Source organism: Amblyraja radiata, chromosome 1, assembly GCF_010909765.2.
Source record: "Amblyraja radiata isolate CabotCenter1 chromosome 1, sAmbRad1.1.pri, whole genome shotgun sequence".
NCBI classification, from domain to species: Eukaryota; Metazoa; Chordata; class Chondrichthyes; order Rajiformes; family Rajidae; genus Amblyraja; species Amblyraja radiata.
This window is the reverse complement of record NC_045956.1, coordinates 106,298,236-106,315,691: the sequence shown is the minus strand read 5'-3', so window position 1 is coordinate 106,315,691 and position 17,456 is coordinate 106,298,236. Positions and strand designations below refer to the sequence as shown.

Here is a 17,456-nt window from a genome sequence, read left to right as displayed (position 1 = left end):
ATTAGTGCAGGTGTCAGGGGTTATGGGGAGAAGGCAGGAGAATGGGGTTAGGAGGGAGAGATAGATCAGCCATGATTGAATGGCTGAGTGGACTAGATGGGCAGAATGGCCTAATTCTACTCCTTTCATTTATGACCTTATAAAGTCTCCCATAATTCATATTTTACTGTGTTGTGGCTGGGGATGGGGCACCAGATCTTAGCATTTGGTGGGGTGGCGGGTGGAGGGATGTGATGAGAGTGGGGACCGAGACATGATGATGGCAGTGAGGAGTCAGAGGCTGGAGGTTGATTACTGGTATCTTGCGGGTGTTGCTGAATGGGACGGAGATCAGGACCAGTGCATCGGTGGTGATGAAGGTTATACGGGTCAATATTATAAATAGATCAAGGTTGGCCAAGGGCTTCAGATTTGGGTCTTGATATGAGATTGGGGCTGATGTGGATGGAGTTTGGTTCAATATTTGCTCACAGCCGGGGTAGCTGTTGGTGATTCACTTCAATGGCAGATGTCACAATGCAATTTGACACCAGGAGACTATTTGGTCTTGAGAGCACCTTATAGTTTAAACTGCAGGTCAATGAGCTGAAAGACTTGGGCTCACTCAATTGAATTTCCAATTTAAAGCAAAGTTGACCCAGAAAGTGATCTTACATTTTGTTTATTTGTGGAAGACAAAGATTTCCTGCAAGGGAATTGCCAGGAAATAGTGTGGAGTGTGTAGAATAATTACAAAATAAAACAAGATGACCCAAATAAACCTGATAAATCTACTAGCTAGATAAACAGAGATGAAACGGGAATAAAAATCCAATAAAATGTGGGTGAAATAGAGATCTAAATACGATTGCAGGAGTAAAAGCCCTTTTGCATTCTTTTGAAAAAATGCCTGAACAGTATGTTAGGGCAGACATCAGAATATTTCTGAGCCATGAGTTATTGTTGTGGCATTGTAAGGCAATTTCAATATCCCTCGGGGAAGACATGCTTTCACAGAACTATGTTGCAGTGTTTCTACAGCTATTCAATACTGTTCTCTTTCTTACTGCACGGCACATCACTCCAGGGCATTGGGATGTGGTTAAAACAACAGAGTAACGTATTTGCTTTCTTTTTTTTGCTGCTGCAGTTTCAGGCACTTTCAAACACTTTCAGCAACTCCCAAATTCCCAAAGCATGCTTCTGCTGAGCCAAGCTCAGCACTGTAAGAAATAAAGAGGCAGCGTTACACAACACACTTTACTCAGTCATGCGGAGGGTTCATCAAGGTCAGGCAGCTACTTTCATCTGTAATATGAAATAAAGTGAATCTTTAAAAATGGGCACTTTCTTGGAAAAAGAATATGACCTCAAGTTGTCCTAAAATGTAACTACATTGTAGTTCAATGATAATAAGATTCAGAATATTAACAATAATGTGGAAGTGGCTCAGCGGTTGAGTCCTGAAACGGATCAGTAGGTGGCCTATTCCTGCTCCTATTTTCTTGTGTGTATTCTTCATACATAGCACAATTAATGTGGTAAAATATCCAAGGCATTTCACAGGAGCACTGGGAAGTAAAATGTGACGTTGTGGTATCAAAGCAAAAGTCCAAATGTTTGGACGAGGTGTAAGATTTTAGGGTGTAAGATTGTAAGGTGTAAAATTTTAAGTTTTAAGAGTCAGGTGCAGAAATGTGCCATCCTCATTCAATCTGGTCTATATGCCAAGAGTCTAGAGTGTTATCATTGTCATATGTACCAACGACAGAACAATAAATTCTTACTTGTAGCAGCATAATAGGTCTGTAACACAATAAACAAGGGTAATTTATACTAAACCAAAAATCCATTGAATTAATAACCCCAATACTAGTGCAAAAAAAGGCCCAAAGTCCTTAGTGTAAAGCAAGACAGTCCATAGTCCATCGGTTAGTGTTGTGCGTTGTAACTGTAGTTGGTTGCCCCATTGCTGTCCTTTGACATGTGCTGGCAAACCACTCCGTTTTATCTTAAGCAATGCACTGCAACCAAAGAGAATATATCTGTCATCAACCTAAGCACCAATTTCAGAACTGACAAAATAGCTCTGAGCTCAGTAGACCTGAACACAGCAAGTTGCTCCTCACAGTCAACTGGGGACTTGTATCTAAATTGGGAAAGCTGGTGTCTAAATCTCTTTCACAAGCTAGTTAAGTAACAGCCTGACAAAGTCATACTCAGAGGATCATAACATACAGTGCGGCAGACCCCTTCTTCACAATATGTAAGCATATCATGTGGACAGGTGGTGGTACCTTGGCACACGATGGGATTGAGTGGAACAGGGTATCCTCATTAACTACAAAACCCATTAAATTTTACGGCATCGGGTTAAACGTGGACAAGGAAAGCTTCTGATTAGTATCACTTCCTTCCTCAGCTGATGGATCAGGCGTGGATTAAAAAAAATGGCAAATGATATTCACACCGTCAAGTGACAGACTATGATCTCCTCTCACAAGACTGAAACTAACCATGTACCCTTTACATTCACCGGTCTTACAGTGAAACCCCAGCATTAATATCCTTGGGGTTATAATCTACCAGAATCTCAACTGGACCACCTACATGAATATTGTGCCTACAAGACAAAATCAGAGGCTGGACACCATGGGACTGACAACCAAATTCTTTCCACCACCTTCGAGGCGCAAGTCACTTATTTGTATCTCGAATAGCACTGAAGAATCTGGTCACCAAAGAGGACAAAGTAACCCCCTTGATTGGTACTCAGTCCATCTTCCGAAACATTTACATCCTTCCCCATCTGGCACAGTGAGTGCAATGTGTACTATTACAAAATGCACTGCAGTTATTCACATTGGACACATCTGCCAGCATCTCCCCCACACATATACACTCACCATGTCTAATGCACAATCTTTATCATTATGAAAGACAAGTTCAACTGCGCGATGGGAACACCACTACCTTCAGCTTATCCTCCAAGACAAATATAATCCGAGCTTGGAAATATATCACTTTTCTTACATTATCACGGAGTGCGAGTTATGTAATACCTTCAAGAGAAGAACAGCGGCAGTTAACAAGCTGCTCATCACCACTTTCTGGATAGAAGTTACGGTTGGCAATAAATGCTTGTCTTATTTACAAGAATGCTGCTGCCTGCATTAGGAGTTATTAGCCAGATTTGGAATATTGAGTACAGTTCTGGTTGCCACATCACAGCAAGGATGGGAAGGATGCATCCTTCATGGGAAGGAAGGATTCTGGGGTTACCAGAATTTTGCTTGGATTATGGATACATTGAACAAACTTGGGTTGTTTTCTCCAGAACATCAGAGGTTGAGGGGAGACATAATAGAAGTATATAAAATTATGAGAAATATGCATAGGGTAGACAGTAGATATTCAGAACCACTTTACCAGGATGGAAATGTCAAAATACTAGAACACATAGCTTTGTTAAAAAACGTTTGGATAATTACGGATAATATAGATTGAGAGGGATAATGGCCAAATGCAGGCAACTGGGAAATATATAGATGTGCATGTTGGTCAGCTTGGGCAAGTTAGGCTGAAGGGCCTGTATCCACACTGTATGACTCTATAAGGTAAGACGAGGGCGAAGTTTAAAGTAGATGTGTGAGGCAATTCCTTTTACATAGTGGGTGGTGGGTGCCTGGAATGTGTTGTCAGGTCTAGTGATGAAGACAAATATGATAGTTTTGATTAGAGGCTTTTGGATAGGCACATGGATATGCAGGGAATGAAGGGATATGGATCATGTGCTGGAGGATGAGATTAGTTTATCTTGACATGATGTTCGGCACAGACATTGTGGGTTGAAGGGCCTGATCCTGCACTGTACTGTTCAATGTTCTGTGCTCTATGTTCTTGCCAGTAATGCCCACGTCCTGGCAATGAATGAGGATCATGGATGAATAATCAAGTTGTAACAAAATGCTGGCTGACAGCATCATCAACTGACAATCTCAGCCAGTGGCAGTTTTGAGGACACAATGGAAATGGGATTAGACCGTATTGAACAAGTTGCAAAAATGCAGCCTGAAATTTAGCTCTGAGTCCATAGTTACATCAAAGTTGCAAGTAATCTGGTTCAGTCTTAAACGGTTGGCAGGGAGAGTCACAGTGTTGGTGACCACGGCAGAAGATAATGACCTCAGACTTTTCAGAGTTTACCCAATCCAACATTGAGTGATATTTAACTTGCAGTTGGTGGAGAGGTTGAGAGAGATGTTTAGTTTAGTTTGGAGATACGGTGCAAAAACAGGTCATTCGGCCCACCGAGTCCAAGCTGACTAGCGATCCCTGTACACTAGCACAATCCCACACACTAGGGACAATTTACTATCTTTACTAAAGCCAATTAACTTACTAACCTTACGTCTTTGGAGTGTGGGAGGAAACCTGGAGCACCTGGAGAAAACTGGGTGAAAATACAAAGTCCGTACAGACAGCACACATAGTGAGGATCATTGCTATTGCTATCTCCAAAAATGACAGACAGCAAGCAGACGTGATAAATGATGAGGAATGAAAAATAGAATGTTATCCTTTAGTGCCAGAAAGATTGAGTAAAACGGTCTGGAAGCCTTGCTGGAACTGTGCAATAATGGTTTGTTGCAATCAAAACAGAATCAGGGAAATGTGGTGTGTAAATAAGCCATTCAACCCCTCCGACCTGTGCTGGTCTTGCGCAGAGGCCTGAAATACTGTGCAGTTAATGGTTGCCTCAGAGGAGTTCACTACATTGGTCTTTGAGATGAGGAGATTGTCTTATGAGGGAAGTTTGAGTCCAATAGATCGATGCTCTCTGGAGTTTAAAAGAATGAGAGGTGACCAAGAGTCAAGTGTTTTACTGTCATATGTTTCAGGTAGAACAATTAAATCCTTACTTACAGCAGCACAGCAGAATATGTAAACATAGTACACTGGTGATATCATTGAAACAGGGACTATTCTGAGGGGCTGGCAGGAAGATGCTGTGAGAGTGTTTACCCTGGCAGAGATTTCTAGAAGTAATGTAGCTTCAGTATAAAGGTCACCCAAATATAATTGAGATGAAATTTCCACTCTCAGAAAGTCATAAATCTTATATATTCTTCACCTAACAGAGCAGTAGATGATGAGTCACTTTGGTGAAGTAATACATGTTGTGGGAAGAAATAAATAATCTGAATATAACAGTGAAGGATGAAGAAGATAAATGAGTCCTTGGGATGCATACACATGTTCTTAAAAGTAATTGGGTGAACTGAGAATACTGCTTAAAATGCACCTTTTTGTTTCTCGCTTTTAGTAATGGAGGTCTTTAGCACAAAGGATGAAAGATTTGCAGAACGCTGTTGGACCTTAACCTCAGTATTGTGTTCAGTTCTTGTCTCCACCTTTGCTTGGATGCCAAAGCCTTATGGGCCTGTCCCACTTACGCGACTTTTTCGGCGACTGCTGGCACCCGTCATAGGTCGTCGCAGGTCGCCGAAAATTTTCAACATGTTGAAAATCCAGCAGCGACCAGAATAAGGTACGACTCTTTGAGCGACTACTCATGACCATACAGACGTCATCCCGCGACATGTCACCGGGGTGTCGCATGTATGGTCGTGAACAGTCTACTCTGTCGCCCAAAGAGTCGTAGCGTCCTTCTGGTCGCTGCTGGATTTTCAACTTGTTGAAATTTTTCTGCGACCTGCAATGACCTATGACGGGTACCGACAGTCGCCGAAAAAGTTGCTTAAGTGCGACAGGCCCATAAGAGAGGAAAGTTACTGGGAAAGCAATGGGATATGGGGTCTATGTAGAGCAACAGGGCACAGAAATGTACTTCCGAGGGCAGAGAGGTTTGTTAGTGTTATTGAAACTTGTTATTGGCTTTGATAAAATAAAGAAAAAACTGTTTGCAGTGGCATAAGATTTCATGACCATGGGATACGGAGCGTTTGATTGCTCTGGGCTTGTACTCACTGGAGTTTAGAAGCATGAGAGGGGATCTCATTGAAGCGTATCAAATAGTGAAAGGCCTAGATAAAATGGCCTAGTGGGAGAGTCAAGGACCAGAAGGTACAGTCTTGGAATAAAAGGATGTAACTTTAGAAAGGAGATGAGGAGACATTTCTTTAGTCAGAGGGTGGTGGATTTGTGGAATTCAAAGCCACCGACAGCTGTGGAGGTCAAGTCATTGGGTATTTTTAAAGCGGAGATTGACAGGTTCTTGATTAGTAAGGGTGTCAAAGATTATAGGGAGAAGGCAGGAGAATGGCGTTGAAAGGGAAAGATAGGTCAATTGTGATTGAATGGTGGAGTAGACTTGATGCACCAAATGGCTTAATTCTGCTCCTATGAACTTATGAACATAAGTTGAGTAAATATAATCAACTAAAACGTCAAGAAAATATATTTTTGCCCAATCACTACCCCACAAAAATGAAGTAGCTGGTAATGAAGGGTTACATAGTGCCGGGATGGTTTATCACATGAACACGTCAGGAGCTACATAGATATTGTGTAATTGATGTGTTTTTGCTCATGCAGTGTGCAGGGAAGACTGGCAGACTATAAAAGACCCAACACCATAGCAGCCAGAATTAAGCTGAATAAAAGGCTGCTTTGGAGGTGAGAGGTGAATGCAAGTGTAAGATAGTTGTGGATTTTGCTAGCAATGTCAATGTGGGAGAGCCGACAACAAATGCCAGGATGACCAGTAAAGCAGATATCGCTGCATGAAGCACTGAAGTGCGTCAAATTAAAAACCTCAAAACACTGAGGGAGCAGAGAAGAATGTTTGGGAAAACATTTGACAATTGGAATATGAGCTGAGCGGGCACTTTGATCAATGCACAAACATCACAGTGGAGAACTTTTAATTAGCAATTCATTGTGAATTTCAGCCTTGCTTTTTGCTGACATTTAACATTGAATCTTTGAACTCTGATTAATGTTGGGGCAAGGGTGAGAATGGGCAGCATATGAAAATTGACATCATTTGATGAGCCCTTGATGCAGGGAGAATAACATGCATACTAAGCACATAAAGTGCAGGAGTAACTCAGCCGGGTCAGGCAGCATCTTTGGAGGTCAATAAACAAGGAGGTTGTCGCCTGGATGACGTAGGTTGCCGCCAGGTGATGTAGGCTGTCGCCGGTGCTGACTTTGGTGAATTCAATTGGCGACTACCTACGTCAACCTACGTCAACCGGCGCCAGGTACTGCCGACTGAATTGTCTTAAGTTGTCCAGTTGTCGCCGACAAGGTCGTACCTTGTCATAGCTTGTCGTGGGATGACGTAGGTTGACTTTGGTTGTCGTAGGTTGTCGTGGGTGGACATAGATTGTCATAGGTGTGGTCGTCCTAATGGGTCGCCAGTTGTCGGTAGCTTGCCGTAGCTTGACATCGACTAGGTGGTAGGTTGTTGTAGACATTGTCATAGGGGTGTCTAGTCGTCGGTTTTTCGGTGACCTGCTACGACTATGACAGTCGCTGGCAGTCGCCGAAAAAATTGCCTTAGTCGGACAGGCCCATTAAGGGAGGGGTACACTGATATTATGGAGCATGGCTACATCAGGAGTGAGGGAGTGGTAGAAATATACATTAGGGTGGATAAATCCCCAAGGTTAGATGGGATCTATCCAGGATGCAAAAGGTAGCAAGAGAGGTGATTGCTGATGCAGATCTTCATTAGCTGTGGATAAGGTAGCTGATAAGCTTGGGGGCTACAAGGCAGTATGCCTTGTGTTATACACTATGACTACGTTAGGGAAGCTGTTGGAGAAAATTCTGAGGGACAGTATTTAGGTCCACTTGTAAAGTTGTTGACTGATTAAGAGGAGTCTATGGTTTTGTGCAGGAGAGATCATGTCTCATTAATCTTGACTGCACTTTTTGAGATAACTATGGAGATTAATGAAGGTTGGGCAGAATGAAGTTTAGCAAGGCTTTTGAGAAGGTCCTGTATGCGAGGGTAATCCAGAAGATTTAAGCACAAAGGATCCAAGATGTGTCAGTGAATAGGATCCAACATTGGCTAAGTAATAGGAGGCAGAGGGTATGAAGGAAGATTTCTATCTAGGAGTCTGCTGTAAGTGGTGTACTGCAAGTAAGTGGGAACTTAGTTGTTAGTACATGTGGTGAATATTTGGAATAAACTGCCAGGAGGAAGATATAAATACCAGGTTTAAAAGGCACTTGGACAGGTACTTGAATGTGGAAGGAGTAGTGCGAGGTGAGGAAATAGGATTAGTATAAATAGCATTACAGTCAGCATGGACAAGGTTGGCCATAAGGGATTGTTTCTGCGCTGTATTTCTGATTCTATGAAATGTTTGAAACAAAATGGTATTGTACAAGGCTGCTCCACATGAGGAATTCAGGCACAGGGTCGGAAAGCACAAACTTCACACTGAAAGTAGTAGAGGTTGATGAGACCATATTATAACAGACTGTATGAGTTGTCAATGGAAGAACGATATGAGAAATGGGAACAAAAAGTTGTTATACATAATATATTGAGAAGACATTTTCCTAGAATAACATCACATTGAGTATTCTGGTTCTGACAGCAACAGACAAAGAAATGTTGTTTATTGATCTAGATTTGATAAAAAATCTTGAGGAGTTGCCAGAAAACTATATTATCTGTCAAGATTACAGAGTCAAGTCGGTGAAAACACCTTTACAAAAATTGAATTGGCCACTGAGACCTTTCGTAAGATTACTTGTTAATTATTGTGAGAAAGGGTTTGGCAATGTCTTGGTATTCATGGTTATTCAAAATATATTAGAGCATATGATTGAAGAATTAAGATCAATTTTCATATGTCATGGTTCACCAGAAATGGTCTTGGATAATAGCCCTTAGTTTGTATGTATCTGTTTGAGTCTTTTATGAAACAAAATGGTATTAAGCATACATTATTTCACCATCTTATCCAGCTTCAAATGGTACAGTGACAATTGTCAAAGATGTACTGAATGAACAAATGACGTATGGGTGCACAAATTTAACAATGAAATATTAATGGGCAAATATCTTTGTAAACTGCTGAGAAATATCACACTCCTGCTGTTAGTAAAGCACAGACGGCTCAAAACATGACCAATCTTCTTTTAGACACACCTCATTAGAAGAGTGGAAAAGAGGCAGATGAGAAAGAAATACAATTCGGACTCAACAAGCAGAGAAAAACAACTCAAGCATAGTGTTTGATATGACAAGAGAGACTTTTTCTTCTTCTCCCAGTTCTGATGACGACTCACAGACTTGAAACGTCAACCTTTCTCTCTCCACAGATGCTGCCCGCCTGCTGAAAGTCCTCAGTTTTGATTTCAGATTTCTGGCATCCGCAGTTTTTTTTTGATGTTCATGACAGTTTTACACTGCCTAGCCAATAAGATATTTGGAAATGCGATGTTGAAATATGACTTCAAATGTTTGATGTAAAGAGATCTTGTGAATATAGAATAAAATCATAATTGTCCATGTAAGCTACTCAACCGTGGAGAGTGAAGTGATAATGGGTTTATTTCAGAGGTTGATCCAACGGAGAGATTGAATCATGATATGTGTATATAAAATGATGTATATGTATAACACGTATGAATATGAGTAATTTACATAGTTGAATAAAGCAGTTGCACATTTTCTTAGTAGACAATAGACAATAGACAATAGGTGCAGGAGTAGGCCATTCGGCCCTTCGAACAAGCACTGCCATTTAATGTGATCATGGTTGATCATCCCCAATCAGTACCCCGTTCCTGCCTTCTCCCCATATCCCCTGACTCTGCTATTTTTAAGAGACCTATCTAGCTCTCTCTTGAAAGCATCCAGAGAACCTGCCTTCACCTGAGGCAGAGAATTCCACAGACTCACAACTCTCTGTGAGAAAAAGTGTTTCCTCGTCTCCGTTCTAAATGGTTTACTCCTTATTTTTAAGCTGTGGCCCCTGGTTCTGGACTCCCCCAACATCGGGAACATGTTTCCTGCCTCTAGTGTGTCCAAACCCTTAACAATCTTATATGTTTCAATGAGATTCCCTATCATCCTTCTAAACTCCAGAGTGAACAAGCCCAGTCGCTCCATTCTCACAGCATATGACAGTCCCGCCATCCCGGGAATTAACCTTGTAAACCTTCGCTGCACCCTCAATAGCAAGAATGTCCTTCCTCAAATTAGGGGATCAAAACTGCACACAATACTCCTGGTGTGGTCTCACTAGGGCTCTGTACAACTGCAGAAGGACCTCTTTGCCCCCATATTCGACTGCTCTTGTTATAAAGGCCAACATGCCATTCGCTTTCTTCACTGCCTGCGGTACCTGCATGCTTACTTTCATAGACTGATGAACAAGGACCCCCAGATCCCGTTGTACTGCCCCTTTTTCCAACTTGACACAATTTAGATAGTAATCTGCCTTCCTGTTTTTGCTACCAAAGTGGATAACCTCACATTTATCCGCATTAAACTTCATCTGCCATGCATCTGCCCACTCCCCCAACCTATCCAAGTCACCCTGCATTCTCATAGCATCCTCTTCACAGTTCACACGGCCACCCAGCTTTGTTCTGTATTTTTCTGTAAACGCTGCATTGTCCGGGTTAGAAGGTATCCGTGCATTTGCATGTACTGTACATCACGGCTCACTTGCTGTTCAATCTCTGCTTCACCTGGTTGCAGTTGCTGGCTTTCTAAAGTAAGAGTGCAAGTGTAGGTTAATTGCAATCCAACTGCAGGATTAATTGGAAATTATCATGTGATTTGGGGAAAGTGAGTCAGGCAAAGGCTGGGTTAGATATGAATTTACCATCATTTTCGAAGCCTCAGCCTCACTGCTTTTTCAGGTTCTCTTGCTTCCTCCTCCAATTTATGGGCAGAATCACCCTTCAAGGGTGTGTGTGTGTGTGTGGGGGGGGGGGGGGTGTGTGGGGGGGGTGGGGGTGGGGGGGGGGGGGGGGGGGGATTAGAGGATGTGGCTAGATGTAACTGAAGCAAGTTGCTGCTTCTGACATTAGTTATAGGCTTGTCCTGTAAGGATGTGTATCATAGAAAGTGTTTTATTAAAGTGCCTATTATAGTTGAACAATTGGCAGATAAGTGTCAACCGTGAACTGGAGGTGTGGTTGTGTATGCAAATGTTAGCTTCCAGTTCTGAATGACAGAGTCTGTCAATAGTTTGATCATGGAGTGCGTTGCGTTAAGCATCGTGCATTGCCTGTACATAGCTGATGAGATATGGCATCTGAAGTTATAATGCAGTGATCTTGACCACATGCATAAGGCTATTGTATTTTTTAATTTAGTTTAGTTTAGAGATACAGCGCGAAAACAAGGCCCTTCGGCCCACCAAGTCCATGCCGACCAGCGCCCCCCACACGTTAAAAAAGCGCTGTAAGGCAGCAACTCTACCGCTACTCCACAGTGGCACTGACCCCACACGCATGGAGTTAAGATTCCTCCACTCCCTCCGCATCCACCCACAGTATCAAAGTACATCGGGAGGGTCTCCCAGCCTGCAGCAGACCACTCGGCCCCTCTATTCCTTTCTTCTGGGGCTCTGTCATGTTGCACCATTTGTGTCATGTTGAATCGCCAGTCATGTTGAATCATTTCTACAACTCACATTCCACTCTCTACCATCCATTACTGAAACTTGCCCCCTTGCTGTTGAATGGATGACATAAATATTGTAAATAGAAAAATAAAATGAAGTTGTACAGAGAATGTATTATGTTAACATAATTTTGGGAACCTGTAAAAAGGTACCACAGTATTGCACTCACTTCTAATAAAATAAAAAATAAAAATAAAAAAAAGAACTGACTGGTCACTGGAATCATGGCTGGGGAGCATATCTGTCACGTACAGATTGCACTGGGGTATAAATAGATACAGGTGGATCATGCAGCTTGTTCCCAATGCCCATTTTTTATCTTATTGAAATTACCTTCACTCATGTTCCATTTTGTTTTTGACATGTTTATCTTCAGTGTTTTTAATAATGGCTTTCCTCCATTTATTTTTAACTGCGGCATTACTCTGTCGAGAAGATATTACTGATTGCTAACAATTTGTATACATATTTAATTGGCAATAGCCATGCAATGTTGCCCACGATTTCATGTTCCAGATTTTCAAGCTTTGACTGATGCCTGACAGGCCTCCTCCAAATTCTGTCTGATTTTCAAGTTCAGAAGATCCCACAGTAAACAACACACTTACTCAGGAAGCACAGCCTTAGTTCAGAATACCAGCATGCTGAATGTGTCAATTTGGCAATCCAACTGGGTCCATGTGCCTTATATGTCAATCTGATACTTAGCCTTCATTTCTACGCATTACTGGAAGATTGGAGTTCTTCACGTGATAATGGCCACACAATCTGTAAATTTCTCAGGAATTGTGACTATTGCCCAAAACAGGACTAAGGGGGTTTGATGCTAATGCGCAGAAATCTACAGCAAAACAAACATTGTCCTTGTTTGCCACATGTTTGTTACCATAGGCTCCCCTAAATTTTTGTTTTCCTTCCTTGGGAATCTGTGGAATTCTCTGCGACAGAAGGCAGTGGAACCAATTCACTGGATGTTTTCAAGAGAGAGTTAGATTTTAGGGCTAAAGGAATCAAGGGATATGGGGGAAAAAACAGGAACGGGGTACTGATTTTGGATGATGAGCCATGATCAAATTGAATGGCGGTGCTGGCTCAAAGAGCCGAATGGTCTACTCCTGCACATATTTTCTATGTTTCTTCCCACTAGTTGTATGATTCAGAATGTGAAGAAAAAAAATTGCATGGCTCATGATTTTAAATTTCCTGTCACAATGTATTGGTAAGTCAGCTGTTTCCCAACACAATGGGACAGAAAGAAGTATGTTCACTGGCCATAAGATATCACCCTAAATCTTAGTTAATATTTTCTTTCTTGGAACACCAGGGGCGCCGCACGATTGGCAACCCTACCAACAGTCGGTCAGTTTTTTCAGTTTTTAAATTTTTTTAATGTGTTAAAAGTTTGTGTAAATGTTCTCCGGTTTGTTTTACGTGGGGGGAGAGGGAGGTGATTTTTTTTTTCAGTTTCTTATCTTGCTGGAAATGTGATTGTTTTCTGGGTCGCATCTCCAGCTGATCTGCGGCCTACCATCGATGGAGCTGGAGGCCTACTTGGACTGACAAGCCCCACATGTGGGTGTAACATCGGAGCTGATTCCTTGCCTGGGATCGCTCCAACTGTGGCCTGTGGCCACCATCAAGAGCTCGCAGTCGTGGGGGAGACTAGTCAGGAGCTCCAACGATGCAGAGGCTCGACCAGCCCCGACCCGGGGTCCGATCGCCGGCATGGGGGAGCTGACATCCCCCCGATGCAGGAGCTGATCGCCCCGATGCAGAGAGCCCAAACGCCGCCAGCTACTGGAGTCAAGATTGTCCTGTCAACGGAGGGCTCAAGGATCCCAACCGCGGGAGAGCATAGAAGGGAAGAGATTTGAACTTTTTTGCACCTTCCATCACAGTGAGGAATGTGGAGGGGTCACTGTGGTGGATGTTTCTGTTAATATGTATTTTGTGTGTTTCGTTGCTGTTTATTTGTATGACTGATTTGGCAAATTAAATTACTCATATGTTGCTGAACATACTTGGCTAATAAAATATTATTGTGATTGTGATCAAAGGACTGAAGATGTGTATTGTTTGTGGAAAATATTAGACCATTACTAATCGACTGCAGAGGAAAATCTTTTGGAGATTCAGTGTGGGCAAATGTATTTTATATTAGGAGGAGACTTTCAAAGTTTGTTCTCTAAATTTCTCGCTGCTGCTGTATGGAATGTAGCTAAAACACCAAAGAGTACACATCGAGACTTTAGTCACATTGATATGGCTGACAGCCTAAAAGAAGGTTGCATTATATCAATGGAGGAAAAGGGACTCAAAGAATCCAAATATCATTATTGCGTTAGCTCCGTGGACTGAATTCTCAACAAATACACTTTTTATTTTCCAAGACATCTTTTGTTGCCACTTATGATTAATGCATTTGTGATATAATCTGTCATGTCTAATGCTTATCAGCAGTTATTTTTACATAGAAGCTTTTTTTTGGAGACTATGTAAATTCTCAGACCATCAGAGATAAGGTATACCTTGTATTTCATTTTTACTATATTTAAACTGGCCAGATAGTTTTTTATTATCACTTGGAGTATTGCATGCAGTTCTGGTCGCCCCATTACAGGAAGGGTGTGGAGGCTTTGGAAAGGATGTAGAGGAGGTTTTCCAGAATTATACCTGGATTAGGGGCATTAGCAACATGGAGTGGTTGGACAGACTTGGATTGTTTTCTCTGGTGTGCCAGATGTTGCAGCGAGATCTGGTGAAAGCGTATAAAGCTACGAAAGTCATAGATAGGGTAGACGGTCAGGACCTTTATCCCAGGAGAGAAAAATCAAATATTAGACCTGAGGTTCTAGTAGGTGAAAAGAACAATGTTCAAAGGAGACATAAGGGGCAAGTTTTTTACTCAGAGGGTGGTAAGAACTTGGAACGTGCTGCTGGGGATGGTGGTTGAGGCAGATTCGATAGTGGCAATTAAGAGACTTCTGGATAAGAATATGGGTGTGCAGGGAATGGAGGAATATGGATTATGTGCAGGTAGATAATAGTTGTTCTTGGCACCATGTTCGGCACAGACATTGTGGGCGGAAGGGCCTGTTCTTGAGCTGTACATTCTATGTTCTCTATGCTGTGCAGTGACATGAGTGGAATGAATCATTGTCTGCACCCTATGCAACTCAACGTTGCTCAGGTTACACTACACTAGAGTGACAGCGATGGAGTTGCGCTTTTACTTGTCCAGTTGCACTCTTGTCCCTTGTATCATGAGCTGGGGCAAGAGTGCAACTTTCAGAGCAGTGAATTAATTTTACAGTATCAGCGAGTTGCCTTTATGGAATATTTCAAAATAAGTATTTTCATTCTGCAAATGATTGCCAAAGGAAAGCCATTTATACTACTGCACGGCTCAATTTTCACTAAACTTATCAGATAACCACGAGCTATCTTTTCTTTTTCCTCTTTATGAAATGCGAATGTGGTAATTTTTCCTATGCTAAACACTTAAGGCAATGATCACAATAAATACAAAGCAAATGGAATACAGGATTGGAAGACAGTGGGGTGGCACAATAGCTCATCGGTAGAGCTGCTGCCATTAGGCTAATTGGCTTGGTATAAAATTGCCCCCAGTGTGCGTAGGATAGTGTTAATGTGCAGTGATCGCTGGCCAGTGCAGACTCGGTGGGCCAAAGGGCATGTTTCCATGCTGTATCTCTAAACTAAACTAAAAACGAAATTAAAGGAACAGAAAGAGCTATCGGCTATCGAAAGCACCTACATAGACTTGAGTCTGTGACTATTTTGCATTGGAAATGAAGAAGGAACACTTTTAGCAGCAGTATGAGCACCGAGCAGCAGCATCTAAAACAACTCTCAGTAAACCTGCCACAGAGAATCAATACCATATGCCAGATAGCTTACAATATGGAACCCAGTTGCTAGTGAATAATACAATGTATTGAGAGATTTCCAAAATCCCAGTTACAAAAGTGTGCCAGATTGTAAAATGCCAGCTAACAAGGCTTTTGCTCTACACTGGCCATCAGATTTCAATTGTACTTTAGCTAAAGATCCCTGTACAGTTGTAAACTAAATTGCAAAGGAGGGAATTAATTGCATTGTTGAATTTGGCATGGAGTTCCACTTATACATTAATTTGATGTTTGCAAGTCCAACTGAATTCGACAAACTTTAGAAATGGCAAATTCAAATAGTCTCAGTGCTGCAGAAAGTCAGATACAACCAATAATGATGGGGAGTTTTATTGATAATCTGGTTAAGTGTCTCACCTTATTTTTGACTGGGACCCAATGTAATATCAACAGTTACCAAGCCAATAAAATTAAGGCCCATTATGGTTGGTACCAGATGTGACAAATTCACAGAAATAATTTTCTACCTCTCTGCTTCATTGATAGGGTCTACGATAAACGCACGGCACAGTGGTGCAGCAGTAGAATTGCTGCCATAGCACCAGAAACATGGGTTCAATCCTGACTACGGGTACTATCTGTACGGTGTTTGGAAGTTCTCCCTGTAACTGCGTGGGTTTCCCCCGGGTCCTCCAGTTTCATTCCAAAGATGTGCAGGTTTGTAGGTTAATTGGCTTCTGTAAATTGTCCCAAGTATGTAGGATAGAACTAGTGTACCGGGTGATTGTTGGCGGGGACTCAGTGGGCTGAAGGGCCTGTTTTTATGCTGTATCACTAAAAAAAACAAAGCGCCACGATGCATCCCTAAGCGTCTGGACATTGGCCATGGGGCCTCCATCTGCAACTGGCTTCTGGACTTCATGACCGACAGACCTCAGTCTGTTAGAATTGTTGTAACATTTCCTCCACTCTGACTATCAACACTGGTGATCTTCAGGGTAGTGTGTTCAGTCCCCAGCTCTTTTCCCAGTACACACTAAGGAAGTGAGGTTGAACACAACCCTGTTCTCATCAACAGAGATGCTGTGGAGATGGTTGACAGTTTCAATTTCCTCTGCACCCTTATCACCACCAACCTCTCCTATTCCCTTCATACTGATGCACTGAACAAGAAAACGTATCAGCATATTTACTTTCTTCGGTATCAGAGAGGATTTTGCTAATCTACAAGTATTTTCTCGAACTGCCATAGAAAGTATTCTGACCAGATGCATCTCCGCCTGATAGAGTAGGGTGAATGTGCAGAGAGTGTTGAACACAGCCCAGTCTATCACAGGCTTGTCATTTCCTTCCACCATATTCATGCTGTATTGCATAAAGAAAGCTGGAAGTATTGTCAAAATGACTTCCCTCCCTTTCCTATCTTCTATCTTAGTTTAGTTTAATCTAGAGATACAGTGCAGAAACAGCCCATTCGGCCCACCATGTCTGTGATGACCAGCAATCTCCATACACTAACACTATCCTACACACTAGGGACTATTTACAATATTTTACCAAAGCCAATTAACCTACAAACCTGTATGTCTTTGGAGTATGAGAGGAAACTGGAGCAAAGGTCATGCGGTCTCAGGGAGAACATAAAAACGCCATACAGACAGCACCCGTAGTCAGGATCGAACACAGGCCTCTGGGTCTGAAAGGCAGCAACTACTACTGCGCCACTGTGCCGCCATGGGAGAAGATACCGGAACTTGAAAGCCTGGACATTCAGACTTAAGAACAGCTTCTTCCCCACTACTATTCGAGTCCTGAACCAATCACCTCTTCCTGGAGGGTGCCATGTACTCTTATTCATAACTCAAGCTCATTTGGTTATTCTGTTATTATACTATAATATTTTTTGCATTACATCAGATTGCACTACAATCTTGCACAATTCTGCAGTTTTACACACACTGTTGTCTTTATT

The 17,456-nt window shown here is 42.1% G+C and overlaps 1 protein-coding gene across 1 annotated transcript in view; it reads right to left on the bottom strand.

Moving 5' to 3' along the window:
* Positions 1-17,456, bottom strand: part of gabrb1 (gamma-aminobutyric acid type A receptor subunit beta1) — a 288,316-nt gene that overhangs the window by 169,765 nt on the left and 101,095 nt on the right. The window lies entirely within an intron of this gene.